Here is a 20,681-nt window from a genome sequence, read left to right as displayed (position 1 = left end):
TGAGTCACTGCTTTGCAGGATACATTCCTGCATTCTGTAGGTATGGTCTGCACTCTTTGTTCCTAGATTACCTTGCATTTGTCTGTATTGAAATGCATTTTGTTTGAATGGGCCCGATTTATTAGGTGATCCAGATCACTCTCCATCTGTGACCAGTGCTGCTCATTCTTTACCACGCCACCAAATTTTGTGTCATCTGCGGAATTTATCAGCAGTGTTTTTTATATTTGTTCACAGGTCATTGATGGAAAATGTTGAATCGTGTCAGGCCTAGAACCAATTCCTGTAGAACCCATTAGAAAACCCCCAATTTGATGATTCCCCGATACTTTTTGAGATCTGTCAGTGAGTCAGTTCTTAATCCATTTAACATGCTTTATTTTCACCATCATAAACAAAATGAAAAGGGGCACCAAAATACTTTCATGCTATTTTCATTAAGCCATACCTTTTTTCCATCTTTCAAATGTAAAATATATGCACTTTGAGAAGTGGAGATAAATATTAGACCAGATTCTTTGCTGGAGTATAACTCAGCTGGAACCAGCTGAGTTGTACTATATAAAACCCTGAGTTATATCAGGGATGAAATAGGCTAACAGAGTTCAATGCACACACAGAGCGTCATATGCTACCATCTCAAAGAACAGAGGATGGAGGAATAGTTAGTTCGAGTTCACAACATTTATGGAATTGCCATTAGTGGATGTTGAGAAATAGTAGCTACTCTGAGAATCAGAATATAATATGAATCCATTTGCATACCGCACTCTTGTTTGATTAAAACACCATTTCATGCATAACCTTCTGATGATACCACATCTATGAAACAATCTATTGTTACTGGCTGGTGCTAGGATTTTACTGAGATGGTTAAACTGATAGAGCATGGGGTGCATCAGACAATAGGGCTATCTCCCTCAGCTGCACTAGCATCTGTCAGAAAACTGATTCTATTTTAAGTTACTGTAGCTTTAAATACAGTCCTTGGATAACACAGGATCTGTGTCTTATGCTTTGAAAATAAACATTTCAGCTTTTCCTTTGTGCTAATCTAACATGTTCTATTAACATTATCTCCTAAATATGTCTATAAACTTTAATAACCTGACAGTGACTATTACCCTGGTTTTTTTAAAAAAAAATCTTTGTTTTTAGTACAATCACTGTAGCATGATCTCTACCCTTTTAATTTGAAAAAATGTAGGCCCAATACTGCTCCCATTTAAATTTAATGACTTCAGTGGGAACAGGTTGGGCTATTCTAAAAATCCAAATTCTCTTCCATTCAAATTATGGAACACAAATTTAAATAACTTTGTATGCTATTAACAAATGTTGGTGAGGTGTATAACAGTTTGTGATCTTACAGCTCTAGTATGGGGTGTGTAATGCCTATATAAATTGGGGAGGGAGGCAGGTTATAATCCACTTGTTGTTGTGAGTGAAAAATGGCGTGTCCCATTTATGACTTTATTTCACCTACTAGCACTTACATCAGCAGTCTCTAACACATGGAAAATAATGGGCCACAATCTCTCAGTTGATGTAAATCAGAGTACTTCTAATGACTTCAGTGAAGCTATGCCATGTCAGTATGCTCCAGCTTCTGAGGCTCTGGCTTAAAAAATGTATTGCACTATAACCCATTAAGTATTGTCTGACTGTGATTAAAGATGTAGTGGATTCAGGATCGGCTCCAGGGTTTTTGCCACCCCGAGCGGTGCGGGGCGAAGTCGCGATCGGCGGCAGCTACGCTGCACCGCTTTCTTCTTCGGCGGCAGGTCCTTCCCTCCAAGAGGGACCGAGGGACTTGCCGCCCCTTTCCCTTGGCCACCTCAAGCACCTGCTTGCTGAGCCGGTGCCTGGAGCCTGAGTGGATTGTTCTCTCTTCGTTTTCACACACTATTTTTATTTAGGGAACTGAACTAATTTCTTCAAACTTCAAATAGAAGTCGATAGGAGTTGCCGATGAGTATCAGAGGGCAGGATGGCCTGAAGGAATGCAGTTTACCATATCCAGCTCTTGATCCTCCTCCCTATCGCCTCTCTCTCACACACACACACACACACACACACACACACACAGGTGCATTCAATTTGCACCCCTAGACTCACTGCTGTCTCCCAGGGATTCAACTGCAAGGGAAGAAGCTTTAAACTGCACCTGGGGCTCCAGTGGAGCCCTGTTAGCAGAGGCTTTCCAGTGCATCCTGCAAGTGCCTAAAACCAGCTGCTGTAATCCCTACTCACTGCCTCTAGGCTGGATTGCAGCACCCGGGGCTGCAGTCTGGGTTCTAGCAGTGGAGTGAAATGGGGCCAGTTACTGTACATTACTCCCAGGGTTTCTTTTCTACCCCTGCTCTTTTCTGTCAGTTCCATTAGGTTTTGATTGCCTGGAATTGTTAAAGTAATACTAGATTGGCAAAACCCTCTTGGCAGACTAGCTCTCAGATTGCTGTTAAAGCTCTCTGAGGCCCCCTTTCAGGCATGAGTGTTCAGTTAATTAATAGGAGATGTTCAAATACACAAAGTCAATAACTCTATATGAAAGGGGAAAGTCCACAGGAGAACTCAATGCTTGATGTGCGGCTTTGCAAATGCAGCCCACCTAATTTGCTATGGTACCTTGGGGAACAACAGTGCTGGGGCTTAACCCCTTATTAGCATGATATAAGCAAATTGCTCATTTAACGTTGTCAACTTTGGCAGCAAACTGTTAACCTAAAACAATATTTAAAAGTCTCTCTTGGGTGTGCTGAGCAGCTGCGCCTGCTGCTTTCACATCCAGTCTCCTACAGCCATTTCTGGGTCTTTATGCTTCCTGTGTGACTTGTCTTCCTCCGAAGAGAGACTATACCTCCGAAGAGAGACTATACCTCATAATGGTTTTGTAGTTGTAAGACGCAAAGCAGGCACGAAAATGCATCAAATTTAGGCAGTATCTGAGTCCTGCTCACACTAGCACAATACAATTTGGCTGCTTAGTTGAAAAGATACCTGTTCATCTTGGGGTTTGGTTAAAGGTACGGTTAGCTGGAAACAGGGTCCAGAGCTGAAGGGGAAAAAATGTGATTTCAAATTGCCAAAGCAGAAAGTTCAGTGTGACTTAAATTTAAGTGAATAAGCATGTTCAAGTCCCTTCCAGGCTCCCATCGATTGTAAGGCATTTTGCCGCTGCCCTCCATGATAGGGCACAGCTCTGTGAGGTTAATATCAGCCCTGCACCATGGTAGCAGCAAGACAGTTGGACACCTCACAAAAATTGTTCCATGACATCTGCCCTGCAAGCAGAGGGGGCTGAATTCAAAAATTTGGATTGGCTACTCCTCTTGCTTCAGCCCTGCTGCAGAGTAGGGGCAGGGAATTTATAGGTACTGATAACAGCCTCTCAGGGTAGAAATAGCAGAGGCATTCAAGGGGTAGGTAATAATTTCTGTTTTTCTCCTAGTATTTAAGTGTTTGACTTATTTTTCTGTCTTGTCCTCAACCTGCTGATCCATAGTTAAGATACCAAACATCCATTGCCCTGGAAAGCATAATTGAATAGTTTTTTGTTCTTTCTGATCACAGATTTGAGAAGTGTACTCATGCTGCAAATACTTGTTCTGCTCCCACCAAAGGGTTTCCAAATCATCAAGAGCAGGTGACAAAATCACTTCCAGTATTTTTATTTAAACAATGTGGAAATACTGAGCATTTTTTTAAAGTTAAATAACCAATATTTGGGTCTTTGCTGTGGTTCCCTCTCCCATCAAAATCTGAAAGGCTGCTTAAGTCCCATTCTGTTGTTATTTTAGGCCTCAATCCTGCAAATTGCCCCAGGCAGATGAATCCCTGCACTCTCACAGACCCTGTTGAAGTTGATGGGGCTCTGCATAGGTGCAGGGATCCACCAGTACAGAACTGCTATGGGACTGGGCCCATAAAGGCCCCAATCCTGCAAGGTATTGAATTCTTAAGCTGTTCCCTTGTCAGGGCTTGACACTATCTGTAATGGTCCAAAGAAAGTAAGGGGAGATTTTGTTTCTCTGATATTGTCTTCATTCCTTGAGCTATTGTTTGTGTTGTGGGGTTTTTTGTTTGTTTGTTGGTGGGACTATTGAAATGTAAAAACCAAATTGAAGAAATTTCTATAATTTAGAGAATAGCCATGATTTAAAAACTAGTTCTCTCTGCTTAGCATCTTGGTTTATTCTACTTCAGTTCTGACATTTTAGTAGACAGCATTAGCCCAGCTGTTACTGGTAGAGGTACTATGTAATATATGAATCTTACATGTCGAGCCCTGCAAATCTGCAGACATCCACGGACCATGTTTGCAGATTGCGAATGGATGCAGATCCAAATTTTGCATCTGCGCAGGGCTCTACATACATGAAAGCGCTGGTTTCTACTTGTATCAGGTGTTGCAATAGCAGCCTCAAAAATCACACTGAAATTCAAGTTTGAAGATTAGTCTTCAATTGTGTATGATTTTTAAAACAAAAATGCCGTGGTGTCTGAAGTATTATGTAGCGTGGATGGTAAATAAAACAACAGGTATTTAATCTGTCACTGGCTTCATGGACAAGAAAGACTTTTTGGTACTAGTTGGTCCCAGAGTGGGTACAGCAAATCTCTAAACAGTATTTTGAGACCTCCAGTGAACACCCATTTGCTGCAGGAAGTAATGCTGGTGAGTCTGTAGGTGACAAATGTCCTCTGAATCAGTACTGGGGTTGGAGGTGCTATCTTTTAGATAGGTATCCGTGGCAAATACTGAATGTGTAGGGGTGTTAACCCCAGTGTAGTGGCAAGTTCTCATCTCAGGTAATTACATTTTTACCTTTTCAAAATTCCGCTTTGATTTTAGTTAGGTACAACATTCTCCTTCAATTATTGTCCTAAACTGTCATGTAGTTTTGCTTTGCATTGTTAAATAGCTGTTATGTTACACCCATGAAGTGGCTGCAGTTTGTGATCTCAAAACAGCCTTACCACACCTCACAGACTAGGTAAATTCACCTAGTAAGCAAGGTGGTTGAGAGGCATAATTTATTAATCTTTGTAAAGTTCTTTGAGATCACAAGTGAAGATGTTTAAACAACTAGTATTTCTATATTTAATATAAACCGGGGAGGGGGGAGAATGTGAATAATAAAGTATGATATTGTTCCCCTCCTCTAAATAAGCAGATGACAGAGGCTTAGCATAAAAACTTGACAATTGTCTTAGATAAGTAAATAATGTTAATTCAGAAATACTGCAATTACTGAGGTATTTCCTATACTATTTTTTTGTTTGTTTCATTTTATAATTTAAGCACCTATCCTTGGCTCTAGGCACTTTAAGAAATGTTTGAAATAGACAAGATATAAAATGCTGAGGTACAACAATCTAAGGTGAAACTGGAAAATGTTAACCATGACCACTGTATTCAATAAATGTTATAGAGCTTGTTCAGAGTAATTTGCATCCAAGACCAGAGGACTGTCTATATAACGATGATAAAATCTGTGAATGTTCATCCTTAGAAATGATTTTGTGTCAAACGTCATCTAAATTCCACTCATGCTGTTGCTTTGTGCTGCTGCTACCTAGCAAGTCTCCTCGCCTCTCACTTTAAATCAAAGAAGAAATAAATGATGTGGCTTCTGAGACGATGATGCAGAGCTTAAATGCACCCTTGATATAGTAGAAGAATGAAGCCATTTGAAAAAATGCATATACACCAATTACTGCAGGTCCTGTACCATGTGTTCAGGGGAACCCTCTTGATTCTCTGACACCATGGCAACCCTGTAGATCTCGCATGGGGGGGGGGGAATGAAAATTGATTGTTTTCTCTTCTATTTTCAGTAACAGTTTCTGTGATGTCTCTGGATATATAGTATTGCTCCTCAGTAGGACCATGTTGTGCCGTCTGACACTGCAGCTGGAGGTTGTAGCTGGCTGCTTTGTGGTCTGGTAGCACTAACAGGAGGTAGCTGTTTTGTGAAGTGATTTTTAAAATCTAGTAGCAGCATTTTTTTTTTTAAATAAAAATTGCTGCCAATATTAACTCAACCGGCTTCCTTCTACTAGATTTGAATTATCTTTCAGGATGAAAAAATGAATCTGTGAGGCTGACAGTTTGCCTTTGATTCATGTACTTGGGCAAATCCTCCAGACGGTAGGTGAAAGGGCCCGATTCGCTTCTTACTCAGGGGCGGCTCTAGGCACCAGCAAAACAAGCTGGTGCCTAGGGCGGCCAAATCTAGGGGGCGGCAGGCTGCGCCGGCGGACCTGCCGCAGTCATGCCTGCGGGAGGTCCACCGGAGCCCCGGGACGACCGGACCTGCCGCAGGCATGACTGCGGAGGGAGTGCTCGTCCCGCGGCTCGGCTGGACCTCCCGCAGGCATGACTGCGGCAGCTCAAGCGGAGCCGCGGGATCCGCGAACCGTCCGCAGCCGCAGGGGGTCCAGCCGGGCCACGCGGGACCAGCGGTCCCTCTGCAGTCATGCCCGCGGGAGGTCCGCTGCTCCCGCGGCTCCGGGGCGCCTCCCGCGCATGACTGCTTGGGGCGGCCAAAACTGTAGAGCCGCCCCTGTTCTTACTTACACTGGTATAACGCCACTGACTGTAGAGGAGTTGCTCTTTGTTGACACCAGTCTAAATCAGGGCAGATTCCAAAGAATCTATTTCTCCATATATAGACAACTATTTAGCATGACACATAATCTGGAGGATTTTCTTTTAAGAACACATAACGATATTTTGGCTTTGTGGAAGGGGTAGGAATTACTAGGTTCAGCAGTCCATCCCTATTCGGAGAAGCACTGACATATGAACTTTAAGTCAATGGGACTTACACCTGTGTCACAAGGAAAACATGCTTAAGTGCTTTGCTGAACATGGACTTGAGTATATGTTTGAATGGGCCTAAGTGCTCGTTGTACCACACTTAACTTATGTTGGCCACTGAAGTCAATGGAATTCTGCAGTAATTCTCAACTCATATGAATAAGAGGAGGATTCTTGGGATCAGATTCTGCAAGGTGATGCCGAGTGCTTTCATCTTCCATTAATTTCAGTGGCATCTGAGGGTGCGCCACATCTCTCTAGATGGAAGTTTATTTCAACCCAGTCTGTCCTGAATTCTGTCAGTGACAGTGTAGTGGCCATGCAGTCTCATGACCTCCATATGAAACATACTACATGGTGCAGCAGAGCTTGATCTGTGTCCAGAGATGACTGACCTGATTATTTTAGGCACTGTACATCTTAAAGATTTGCTGGTCAAAAGTGGATAGTAAATGTGAAAACTAAAGTCAACTCTCCATAGCTGTATTGTTCTTTCATCCATCTCTCCTCTTGTCATAAATTCTTCTCTTTTTGTGTTATCTTACCATCTCCTCCTCAAAACCTACCCTATTATATTCTCTTATTCTGTATTGTATTTAATATTTGTATCGCCCCATAATTTCAAAGTGCTTTAAAACATTGGGCGGGGGAAGGGGATTAATCAATATAGCATATTTTCCTGTCTCTATTATTATATTCGCTATAATTCCTTTTGTTGTAAAGTCTGGTTTCTTGAGTTTAAATCTATTTATTTTCATCTTTTTCCCCCCTCCCCCCGCATACTCCCTAGTCTATTATATCCATTTCTTATCCATTCTTGTCACCTCTCATAATAATCCTACCAACCATACTATACTATATTGTTCTGCTTTGGTAATTAGTAGATATCAAAGGAAAGAACATATTGGCTTCATTCCCTCCCTTAACATATTCTACTCATCTCCGTATGTTTATCTTTATTTTATTATTCTACCTGTCCATGATAACACTGTAACATCCATTTTTCATTTCATATCTGCATGTTGTATTTTTTGACTCTCTCTCCTTTTGGTTTTTTACCCGGCCATCTGTACATGCTACTATTCTAAATTCTTTTCTAGCTCTGTTTCATTTTCAAGTATTGTGTTGCTGGAGTCCATTTAAGGTGACCCCAAAAATGTTGGGGATGTTTATTTTGTGATCGTTCCAGGTAAAATGTGTTTGCCTGATCTGTCGTCCTGAAGATTTCACCGTGTTTTGTGATTCTCTTTGTGTCATTCATAAGCTAACAGTCATCACCTTCTTGAAAGTCACTAGGGTAAACAGTCCAAGCAATGGGTCTGATTCTCCCCTTGCTGATGCTAGTTTTACACTGATGTCACTGTATTGACCATAGCGTAGTTGGCTAGAAATAGCCCTTAGGAACAATCTGTGTCCCTCTGCAAAGCCATTCAGTTGAGGCCACCCTGATGGAAAGAACTAAGATTCAGCATGTGACTCTCCTCCTACCATGTGAGCCTGGGGAAGGAGGATGGGTTGAGAAGGGTGTGAATGAGAGACTCCTGGTTTAAAGAGGAGGGATGAATCTGTGGTGTGCTCCAGCCAAGGACACCATACATGCTGAGGCAGGTCAGTTCCCTGGAGAGCAAAAATTGTCACTAGAGAGCTCTGTCTGTACAAGGCAGTATGTTCTCCACGCAATGCAGTACACGACCACAAGCAGCAAACATCACAGGAGCGCTGGTGGGCTCCCTGCTGCTGTGACTTTGACAGCATTGCCTTAACTGTCGCTTGGTGGTCTAATAGTTTCTATGTAGCTATTCAAAGCAGGGCTAGATTATGTAGTAGCACACGAGTGTCCCTGAAAATGATTACAAACCTCTTTCTTTCTGTTAATGTCTTAGTCCCTTCTCTCCTCCTGAAGGAAGAACTGGATATTTATAGCATTTCTCTCTGAAGACACTGGAAGTTTGATGAGGAGCCCCAGTGCTGAGATAATAACTCTTGTTGTTTAGCTGCGGGCCTTGTCCTTTCTGTATTAAATCATCATTACAAGTCAGCACTAGTGCCAAACCACCAGGAGGGTATACTTGCAATAAAATGGAAGTTTATTTTGTCTGTTTAAGTACGGCATTTAATTGTCACTAATAATACTGTGAATCATACTTACGTGTGTTGTGGAGAGGTTTCTCTCTGATAAAAGAAAGCAAATTAAATCGATCCATAAGGATCTTGCAACATGCTTGCACTCCTGAACATACGTTTTTATCTCGGCACTGTCAGCAGCTCCAGTGGTGCGCAGGTACGTATGAAGGTTCTGCAAAAGCTTTTCTGCTGCAGCAAGAAGACTGTCTCTGAGGAATGTCCCTTCCTCTTATCTTTGATTGGCCTGCAGAGAAAAGGGGTAGAAGTGAAGAAATGAGGCAAGAAGGCAATGCTGGATGGACCAAGTGTCCAAACACTTATCCAGACTTCAGAAGTACTCCCACTACTATCAGGAAGTGAAGAAGGTGTCAGGTAGCTCCTGACACTACCTTTACTTCCCATCTGTTGTTACCCAAGGTCTTCAGAACCCAAAGCAGTGGCAACGCTACTGTTTTTCTCCAGGCATTGCCAAGAATAAATCAATGGGGGCACAGCTCGTTTTGTCTGATAAATAATTTTGGTACAAGCAAGAATGCTTTCATCTAAAACTACTTTTTAATTAGATTTTAGGGCACACATGTTGTCACAGTAGGGCTAAAACATTTCAAAACACTTATAGCTACCCAAAAACTCTGAAATGGTTGCAAGGCCTCAGCAGCTGGTCTTTGAGGTGGGGGAGGGAGGGACTCACCTTCCATATAGCCGCTGGGGAACTCAGCTGTCAGATCCTTGCCCCAAGAAAGCTTCCTCCGACTGGTCCAAAGCAAATTCTTTGACCTAATCTTTTATAGTTAACTTCAAACAAAGCACATAACCTATAGTGACTCCTAGTGAGTCACCATAGTAACCCCTAATAGGTCACCAATTCTTCTACTTTCAGCAAAACTAGAAATGTTTTGACTGCTCATTTTCTCTTATCATTAAAACAATAATATCTTACATGTCAGAAGTGCTCAAGACCAAGGTCAGCCATCTAAACATTCCTTCTATTCGCACAGTACACTCACTTATCAGAATGGGAGGACAGGATAACAACTGCATATTTGCAGTTTTGTTGTTTGGCCTTGCCTCTCAGGGCCTAAGATTTTTTTTTTCCTGTCTGCAATGTTTGTTCAGCCACCGCCAGCTGAAAACCATACAAAATTGCTGACTGCTGTACAGTTAAATTCTGGGGTAACATGCAGGAATGTCAAATTCTGAGTGACACTGTCCCATCTGTCTGCCTAGCTCCTATGATGGCCACTGGAACAGGGGATTAACAGACTATTATTTAAGTGCCAAAGATGTGCTTAGTGGGGCACGAGGGAAAAAATATATAAAACTCCTGTCCCAAGGAGCTTGCAATCTAAAAGATAGACATGGATAAGGCAAGATGTACTGGGGAGACCCAGAAAAACTTAAGCTAGTGTATTTCTCTTCTCTTCTCTCCCCCCACCCCCCTGCTTCTCAACCCACAGTCTTCAACTAGGTAACATTGGGAAGGAAACGACATTTGACTGACCTGGTTTAGTGTTTATGGGCTTTGTGGCTAGAGAGATTCTTCATAAGGGATTTGGATGACAACAGGTGGGGTTCTGGTGTGCTGGAAATGGCATGTCAGTCTATGCTTGGAAGGCAGTATAAAAGAAGACAGCAGAAGAAAAAGAAATGAAAAGGGTGAGTGCTGGCAAGCTGACTTGAGGGGCAAAGGAGGACACAATAAGAAATGAGATTACCTTCAAGGCCCTAACCATTTTGAAAGAAGAGATGGTTGGCAAAGGGAGTGAGTGAGGGAAAAGTTGTGTCACCTGGTGGCTGGGTGAGGAAGATAGTTTTAGCACCTGAGCTTTGGCTGGATTATAGGGAAGTGAGAAGGGGAATATTGGGAAGGCCAAAGAGGAGGTGGCTGCAGTAACCAAACTGGTAGATAACCATGGACAAGTATCTTAGCAGTTGGGGAAAGAGTTGGATTTTCAAATGTTGTGGAGAAAGACTCAAAGCAGAACATGTTAAGCCTTCCAACATGGGGAGGAGGAGATGAAAGATTCAAAGATGATAGTGGCCACTCGGCTAACATCCACTAGGATGTGTTAAATGGGCAGACCAACCAGATAGTGAACTGGGTGGGGAGGTGAGGCAAGGGGCAGAGTCATCTGGCATGGAGGAGTGGGATTAAAGACAGGCTGCTCTGGTTAGGAGACACATTTTAAGTGAGAGTCAAAAGGGCCAGGGTGGCATGTTTGAAACTGTGATTGGGTGCATGTGGAGTGTATGAAACTGTGGCTTGAGGTGTGTGTGTGTGGGGGGGGAGAGGGTCTTTACCTAACAGTGCAAAATATGTAATTTTTCACACTAGACAACTCTTTATTTCAGATTAAGGAAATAAAAAAACATAAAACCTTCATGAGAGCACAGTGATTTCCTTTGTAACTTTCTGCATGTGACACAAAATGGCAGACACCTCAAAGATTGCCCTGCAGCAGGTATGGAGACTCCATTACATTTCAAGGTGCAGTACATCAAAACAGGAAAGGAGATTGGCCTTCTGTGCTGTGTATCGGGTCCCTTGCTTAGACTGTACCAGTCTTTATCGAGTCTTTGCTGCAGACTCAGTTTTCAACTTTTAGGGCCATACAAGGCCCTTCTTTCCTTGCACAACTGCTTTGTTGATGCTGATGGGAATTATTCACATAGGTTGAGGGCACAATATGGCCCTTAGTTTGGGAAGCTATTGGGAATTACACTGGTTGACTAACTGAAGAACAGATAACCTTTGGCCCCTTCATATGCCTTCAAGAAAAGGGAAATAACCGTGTTCATGATTTTCAAACTAGACAACAAAAGCATCCAGTGTAACCTTTGAATGCTGTTTCCCATCTACAGTCAGATTCTAATTAAAAAGACAAACAGTCATTCACCAAGAATGTCTGCATTTATTTCAGGCTTAATCATGGTAATCTAGGAAAAAATGAGGGACCATAGTGTAAAGGCTGGTCTATGTCTTATTTAGCTGTTAGCAAGTAATGTTGTTCAATTGATTAATTCAGGCTTTAGCATTAAGAATAACCAATGGAGGATTTACTTTCTATAGCAGGTTTTGCTTTTTGTTAAAGAAAATCAACTTCGGAGTTTGAAGGAGACATGTAATGGCTGACTGTGAGACAAGAAATTATTTTACAGGAAGAAATGCTAGTTGCCATGGTTTCAAGAGACAAACTCCAAGGTTATTCTCTGAAAATCTTTTACTACTGATCTCAGCAGAGAGAGGGACCCCCCCCCACCCCAAATACTGAATATGATCTTTCAGTCCTCATCAGTGCAAGCAGCTGAGATTCAGTCACTGCTTCTCTAAGTGTATAATGTGAAAAGCCTGAAATGCTTTCTGAAAACAAACCAACTGCACCAGCCATAGATTTACAAAGTCTACAGTTCTGCCAAGTAGATTATGGCTGTTGGGATCTTTCTGCGGGCTTGGCTACACTTACAAATTTGCAGCGCTGCAGCAGGGTGTGAAAACACACCCTCTCCAGCGCTGCAAATTGCGGCGCTGCAAAGCGCCAGTGTGGTCAAAGCCCCAGCACTGGGAGCGCGGCTCCCAGCGCTGTACGTTATTCCCCACACGGAGGTGGAGTACGGACAGCGCTGGGAGAGCTTTCTCCCAGCGCTGGCACTTTGACTACACTTAGCGCTTCAAAGCGCTGCCGCGGCAGCGCTTTGAAGTGTAAGTGTAGCCAAAGCCTGCATGTCTGACTGGGTTTTCCAGTTGCTTTCCCTAGTGATGGTTGCTGTGAGCAGAGATCAAGAAATTTTCATCTGAAGGCAGAGAGTGCTGATCCAAAGCCAATCAAAGTGTGAAGGTATCACTTTGTCTTTGATTTCAATGGGCTTTGGATTGGGCCTAGAATTGCTTCTTATCTCATCTTCCTTTCTGTTTGCATGGTGCCCAAGGAAATAGAAGTCACAATCTCTACTCCAAGGAACTTGGTCTAAGGCAGGCATAGAGAAAAAGGATATGAGTGAGGACAGAGTATATTTTCACTTATGTTAACTGTCATAACTATAAAGGGAAGGGGTAACAACCCTCCTGTGTACAATACTATAAAATCCCTCCTGGCCAGAGACACCAAAATCCTTTTACCTGTAAAGGGTTAAGAAGCTCAGGTAACCTGGCTGTGACACCTGACCCAAAGGACCAATAAGGGGACAAGATACTTTCAAATCTTGGTGGGGGAGCTTTTGTTTGTGCTCTTTGTTTTGGTGGGTGTTCACTCTTGGGACTAAGAGGGACCGGACATCAGAAAGATTTGGAGAGCATGTATTGAACAAGTCTCTCATACTGCAAACTTGTAAGTAATAGCCAGGCAAGGTGTATTAGTTTATCTTTGTTTTTCTCAACTTGTGAATGCCCCCTTTGCTGGAGGTGGGTATCCCTGTTTTGCTGTAACTTTGAAACTAAGGCTAGAGTGGTTCCTCTGGGCATTTTGAATCTGATTACCCTGTAAAGTTATTTTCCATCCTGATTTTACAGAGATGATTTTTACCTTTTCTTTTTAATAAAATCCTCCTTTTAAGAACCTGACTGATTTTTTTTCCATTGTCCAAAGACCCAGGGGTTTGGGTCTTTGATCACTTTGTAACCAATTGGTTAGGATATTATTCTCAAGACTCCCCAGGAAAGAGGGTGTAAAGGCTTGGGGGGATATTTTGGGGGAAGAGGAACTCCAAGTGGTCCTTTCCCTGTTTCTTGCTGTCACTACCAAATGATTTAACATATCAGGTTTTAACCTAAGCAGGTAGAAATAAGCTTAGGGGGCTTTCATCTGGGTCCCCACATTTGTACCCTAGAGTTCAGACTGGGGAAGGAACCCTGCCCCCGTGACCCCTGCCGGCCACCCCGGGTCCCCACCCGACCCTCCTGGCCCCCCCGCTCCCGGCCCTGCGTTCCCGGCCGCGACCCTGCCCGCCTCCCCGTCCCGGGTCCCCGCCCGACCCTCACCGGCTGCGGCACGGCCCCGCCCTCCTCGGCCCCACGCCCCCGACTCCCGAACCCCTCCCGGCCGCCCGGCTCCGCCGCACCTCCCCAGGTCCCCGCCCGACCCTCCTGGCTGCGCCCCCGCGTTCCCGGCCGCGACCCTGCCCACCCCGTCCCGGGTCCCCGCCCGACCCTCACCGGCTGCGGCACGGCCCGCGTCCCGAACCCCTGAACCCCGCCCGGCCGCCGGCTCCAGCCGCAACCCCCCCTGGCCCTGCCGTGCCCCCACCTACCGGGATGCTCGGCTCTGGACACGGCCCCCCACCTCCAGCCCGGCCTGGCCCCGTGGCTCCAGCCGCCCCTGCTGTTTTGCCAGGGGCCGGGCCCGCAGTGCGGTCTGGGCGTGGCGGCTGCCCGGCTCCAGCTCTGGCCGCCCGGCTCCAGCTCTGGCTGCAGCCCTCCCTGGCTCCACCCGGCCAGCCACCTGGCTCCGGCCGCTGGGCTCCCGCCGCAGCCTCCGGCTCCGGCCGCGCGACTCCTGGCCCGGCCCAGCCACGTCCAGGCCGCCGGGTAAGGGGGCAGGGAGGGGGTGTTGGAGAGCGGGTAGGGGAGTTTGGGGGTGGGGGTCAGAGGGCAGGGAACAGGGGATTGAATGGGGGCAAGGGTCCGGGGGAGCCGTCAGGAAAGAGCAGGGTTGGATGAGGTGGTGGGGGCACTCAGGGACAGAGAGACGGGCTAGTTGTATAGGGGAGGAGTTCTGGGGGGCCCTTGAGACTGAGAGGAGGGGTTGGGTGGGGCGGCAAGGGGCAGTCAGGGGACAGGGAAGGGGGGGATGGGTCAGGGGTCTCGGAGTGTGTGTGTCAAGGAACATGAGGGGTTGGATGGGGCACGACCCCCCCCCCCCGAGGGGGGGGGGAAGGAGGGAACCCGTTGTTAAAATTTTGGAGGGAGGAGGGAACCGGTTGTTAAAAATTTGGCAGCTCATCACTGAATATGGCCCTCGCTGCTTTATGAGTTGTGCAGGCCTGCTCTATGCCCACACAGAGCCTCACTGAAATCATAGTAACCTCTACACTACTGTTGGAAAAGTGTCAGGAGAAACACTATATTTCCCCACCTCCTTGTATTTGTTGTCATGAAAAGAATTGTCCCTCACTATCTAAGAATTTGGCAATGTAAAATAGGAACACTATTGCAAATAATTTATTTAACACCAGTGAATTTTGTTCTAGTATCAACATAAAGTGGGAAGGCACGTGCTTCTAATGGCTTGTGCCTGGATTTATGCAAATGTATGTAAGATTATATAAATTTACACCCTACAATTTACAAAATATGCTTCATATTAGAAACAGAAATTCACTCCTTTAGGATATGGCCAATGCCTTAATTCCCTCATTAGTTCAGGAGACATTTGTTACACTGAGGCTCTGAGGACTGTAATTAGGGTGACCAGACTGCAAATGTGAAAAATTGGGACAGGGGGTGATGGTGGGTAATCGGAGCCTATATAAGAAAAAGTCCCAAAAATCAGGACTGTCCCTATAAAATCAGAACATCTGGTCACTCTAACTGTAATATACCTTAAAACAAGCAGTGTATATTACAGTGCGATCACCATCTCAAAGTGGTTGTCCTTGCTGAGAAGATTGGGACTAATTTTAGTTCTGATCAATATACAAAATGTATCAAAGATAGGTGTTTCCCAGGTCACTTCCAATCTCTTAAGCACCGTCAGTAACACTTTGCAGTGAGTTACTGGGTCAAATACAGTATGCACTACTACAACTTTCAGCCTGTTAAGCCATCAACTCCTCAGCTTAATTAACATCTCTACAGAAGGACATGGCTTAATTACTAAAGCATAAGAGATTTTATAGGTTATTCACATTGTAAAACTTTTTTTTTTTAAATTCTTGATACTAGATAGCCAAGGTGATTATTAAGGGGATAAGGAGCCTTTCACTACTAGCTCAGATTGATAGCTAAGATTTATTGTGCAGAAATAAAAGCAGAGCTGAAGAGTTAAGTTTCTGAAGTCTTTTTCAGAAATGCAAAGTTCCACAACTTGTGCTAACTAGAGATGTTCATTGTCTAATGTTAGACTGTTGCAGAAGGCAACATCTGCCACTAGCTATTACGCAGGGGTATTCTTTGTTCTGCCTGTGCCTTATGTGTCCTTGGGGAAAGTCACATTACTCTCTCTGTGCCTTAGTTTCCCCAACTATAAAATAGGAAGAATGTTATTTTCCCACCTTGGAGCTTTATGGATGGAACGTGCTAACGCTTATTTCTCAGTGACTATGTAGTTGAAGTTAGAGAACATTTCCGTTCGGAGTCCAGTTCAGACCCCTGTTTAATTTTCCCACAAAAGTACCTTTTGACCTGAAATATCTCCCCTTTAGGTTCAGGCCAGAGGCCTTTTTGCCAAAAATATTAAGTTAATTGGGCTAGCCAGGAGATTTGTTTTTATTCTGAGGTTGGTTTTTTATCCCAAAATTTACTTTCATTGGCGAAAAATCTTTGTTTACATACTGTAGCTTAATGTATGTGTAACATAATATCTGTAGAGCAATGTCCATTTGGAGGGGGAAATAGAGTAGAATAGTCAACATGGGGCAAGGTTTTTAAAAGAGCATGTTGGTGGCTGAGGGTTTTTTTGTTGGTTGGTTTTCTCTCTCTCTCTCTCCTCCCTCCCCTCCCCCCATTGTGAAAGTCAAGTGCTTGAAAATCTGGCCCTTTATCTAAAAACACACACGTTCAGGTAAAAGCCCAGTTAATTTTGGTAAGTGATGACTGTACTTCATTTACAAATCCCAAGCACCTAGAAACAAAGAAGAATCAGAATCTCACCCTGCTCACATATTAAACACATTATTGTAATCCATGTATAAAGAAATGCTTATTTCATCACAAACCTTGGTTTCCAAACTTTATAGCTACTCAACATCAGTTTTCCCTAATGATAGGTCTCCATCAAGTCCTCAATGGGGATTGTAATATTACCTGCTAGGCAGGTAGAGTTGACAATTTCCACTGCTCTCCTGATGAAAACAGCATTTGAGGCTTTGCAGAAGTTACAAATTCTGCCAGCAACTGTTGTGAACACCATCTGGGGGGGAATACAGGGCTCACCAAAGCTACAAACTTCACCTGCTATAGTGATGGTGCTTATCAAGTCTGTTGTGCTCCCCCAAATTCTATACCCCTTTATTTAAATTCCCCTCTGATCTGATGGTGTAGATATTTTGGTCCAAAGCATCCACAGAGAGGGGAGAATGGAAAAATGAATTTCATATAATCCAACATCACGTCAATTTAAATGTAATTTTGGGGAGGGGAGGACATCCATTTTCCTATGAAATATTTTTAAATACAATTTACTATGTCTTGCTTTTGTTCTTCTACCTTTCTCTTCCTTCCTGTCACTTTTTCTTCGATTCTAACTTTCAGGGTCTGTTTGTTCACTGTTTTCATCTGCCACATCCTCACTTGCATTTTTCTTTATCTCCTACCTCTCTATATTTTTTTAATCTTTCCCTTCTGCTCAGTCCTTCTCCTGGCATCTGCTCATTGCAACAATTTCTCCTAACTTCTCTGCTTTATTCTGACTACTTCTTTTTCTAACTATTTCTCCAGTCTCTTCCTCCTTTTCTACTCCATATCTATTTCACTGTCTGAGATCTACCCAACAGCCACTCTCTCACTCATGCCCTCATAGTCACCCACACATGTCAGTCACTCTACCAGCCATGGAGTGAAGAGAGGATTTAATAGCTGCTTTCAGTGCAAAGTGCCTTAGTTGCTAAGGCAGGGCACTGGAAGGAGCTGCTTACCCATAAGAGGTTCCAGGAGTTCTCCATGACTCCAGGAGTCTTCCTTTTTAAAAAAAAAAAAAGTCATCCAAGCCATAGTGCTCTTTATTCCTTCTTCAGTCCTGGGGAGTGATTCTTGCTCCTCACTAGGCAATGGTGACTGTGACTATAGATTGTAATGGTACAGGGAGACTCGTGGATAGCTGAGTGGGGTGTGAGATGAGCCCAATGCAGAAGACACGTGGAAGTGGTTAGTGGGCCACAGATGCCTGCTCTCGTGGCTGTTAGCCCTCATCACTGACACTTAGCCGCAGGGAGCAGTAACCGAGTGCTGCGATGTCATACTGCATATGTTGTGTCTAGGGAGAATTGAGCAGAGATGAGCTGTCTATGTACGTCCTCTGTAAGGGCAGGTCTACACTACGGGGGAAAATCGATATAAGATACGCAACTTCAGCTACGTGAATAACGTAGCTGAAGTCGAAGTATCTTATATCGAATTACCTACCGTCCTCATGGCGCGGGATCGATGTCTGCAGCTCCCCATGTCGACTCCGCTACCGCCGTTCGGGTTGGTGGAGTTCTGGAATCGACAGGAGCGCGTTCGGGGATCGATATATTGCGTCTAGATGAGACGCGATATATCGATCCCCGAGAAATCGATTGCAACCCGCCGATACAGCGGGTAGTGAAGATGTACCCTAAGAAACAAAACGGGCCCTCTGCTCCACTAGGATGTAAATGCCTGATTTCCAGTGGCCCAGTGCAAACCTACCTATGTGTCTTCCTAAGGTGACTGAATTCTAAGATGACCAGCACAGGTTACATGACTGCAAGTTCAGATCTCTTGGAGGTCCAGTAACTCTTCCTCCATAAATTCTGTACCCCACAAGAAAACTTGCCTCCCACTTCCAAAAAGCAGGAAGAGGAAGTTGTGTGAATGAGGGAGAGTTGGGAGAAGTAACTGCACTCAAAACCAACAAATCTATCTGGATTCAAGTCCCCTCATGCTGGTCAAAAATCTATTTTACCACTTCCCAGAATCTAACCACAGCTCTAGTATGATGAGTTACTGGCCAAACTTTCCATTCACAATAACAAGTGACATAGTCTGAACCTGACACATTAGTAGTTGGAGCCTAACCAGCTGATCCTTCCCAGGGCCTATTCTTGAGCACAGTTGTTTTTCTGAGGGAGGAGGAGGAAGAACAACAACCTAGACATTTCCCAAAGAAAAGCTTTAAGGCAGTTACAGCTAAATATATAATTTAAAAAAATACACTTTATAGTCAGGAAATTAGCTACTGAGATACTAACACAGAGCTTATTTGGCCCACCCTTTACTTATAGCAGCCCACCCCCCCCATGTTGATCACTAGCTTACTTTCCAGTATAGCCCCCAGCTGCCCAGTATCCCTACCAAATCTTCACATGCTATACTGCCCTAAAAACTACCAACAACCCACCAGTTACAGGCTAAAGAACTGAACCTCTACCAGGCCAGCTTTTCTCTAAAAGTAAGAGACCACATCACGCATCTTAATCTGTACATGTAAACCAGAAAAACATCCTTCTTCTAACCATCATCCCACTACAGACTGGAGACCCAGCTGTATTTCACCAATACCCTCATTAACTGTTTACCCTGTTCACCATAGATCACAGGCCAGAAATCCATATGTACCAGTACCCTGTCCAGCTTCTCTTTCTTATGGACCGCAGTACAAAGCAAAGTATCTGAGCTCCTTCCAGGAAAAAATAATTAGCAGTGGAAGGGCCCCTAATGCACTTTATGCAGCCTCTGGCTCTTCTCTCTTTTCAGAGTGAAAACGGGGGTAGGATTTTGAGGTGTGGGGCTGGGTAAAATGGGGTATCCATTTTGTAAGTCTGTAAATGTTAGTGTTACACATTTAAAAATCAAAAGCCTCAAGCCAGTTGCTAGTTCTGTCAGTGTTTGAATATATGCCTTTCCACAGTTAGCCTGCTGCTTATGGGGGAAGGCTGGCACAATGCCAAGACAGTCTCCTGCTAAAAATCTTCTCTGAAAACAGTCTCATTTATTAATTTCTGCCTCCTGTGTCAGTAACACACATTGTTCAGACCAAATCAAATTGTACATGCAAATACATATGCAATGGAGGGGGAGGAGAAAATACTAAGATCTAACTGCCTTGGGTCCTTCCACAACAAAAGTGTAATTTCCCCAACTCCTGATTAATGAAAGTTAAACAAGTTAAATATAGCTTATGAATTAACATCCATAATTATGGGTTCAGCCTTTCTTCTGCGTTGTTTCTTTACTACAGTTTTACCCAGCAACACTTCAGTTGATTTCATAAGCCCAAAAGACTAAAACTTTTAATTCTCTTCTGGCTTATAGTGAAGTATATCAGGAGTAACTCTATCCCATTGACTTCCTTATAAGTGGGGATATGAGGAGAATCAGGCCCTAACTATTTTGCATTATATCTTATGTGAAGCTTAGCCAGGTACAGAAGTACTACATATGTGATTCAGGTCCTTGAATGCTTTTATTATTATTTATTTATTTATTATTGTTTTTAAATGGACTGTAAAAGCAGCAAAGAGTCCTGTGGCACCTTATAGACTAACAGACGTATTGGAGCATGAGCTTTCGTGGGTGAATATCGACTTCGTTGGATGCATAAATGGACTGGAACTCTTTCCTCTTGATATGAGCTGTTGACCCCAAATAAGGGAAGATGAGGCTTTTTGGCCTTTTTATCCCAGAATGGTAGGGCAGCCATTAAAATCTCCCCCTCTGCCCTGCCCCAGTTTCAGCCAGTTTTAAAATCATAGTTTTTTCTTCTAATGTTTGAGCTTTTACAACTGATAGAGCTGACAGAATTAACTTACAGTGAGTGGGAGTCTGAATTCAAGTTTTCTGTAAGCTATTGCTCAGAAACATTGGGGTCCCCTTCTACATCAGGAACAATGGTACCCA

General features: G+C 43.8%; 2 long non-coding RNA genes across 6 annotated transcripts in view; one reads left to right on the top strand and one right to left on the bottom strand.

The window, feature by feature from the left end:
- The window catches only part of LOC120408103, a 47,844-nt gene extending 38,130 nt beyond the window's left edge, over positions 1-9,714 (bottom strand). For all 5 annotated transcript variants that reach the window (XR_005600418.1, XR_005600423.1, XR_005600422.1 and 2 more), the window contains exons 1-2: positions 9,642-9,714; positions 9,067-9,194 (exon numbers count right to left, since the gene is read on the bottom strand). This is a non-coding gene — a long non-coding RNA (uncharacterized LOC120408103). The remainder of the gene's footprint in view (positions 1-9,066; positions 9,195-9,641) is intronic.
- The window catches only part of LOC120408102, a 38,813-nt gene that overhangs the window by 4,717 nt on the left and 13,415 nt on the right, over positions 1-20,681 (top strand). The window lies entirely within an intron of this gene.

This window comes from Mauremys reevesii, linkage group 6, assembly GCF_016161935.1.
Source record: "Mauremys reevesii isolate NIE-2019 linkage group 6, ASM1616193v1, whole genome shotgun sequence".
Classification (NCBI taxonomy): domain Eukaryota; kingdom Metazoa; phylum Chordata; order Testudines; family Geoemydidae; genus Mauremys; species Mauremys reevesii.
Note: the sequence above shows the minus strand (reverse complement) of the source record. Positions and strands in the feature narration are given on the sequence as shown.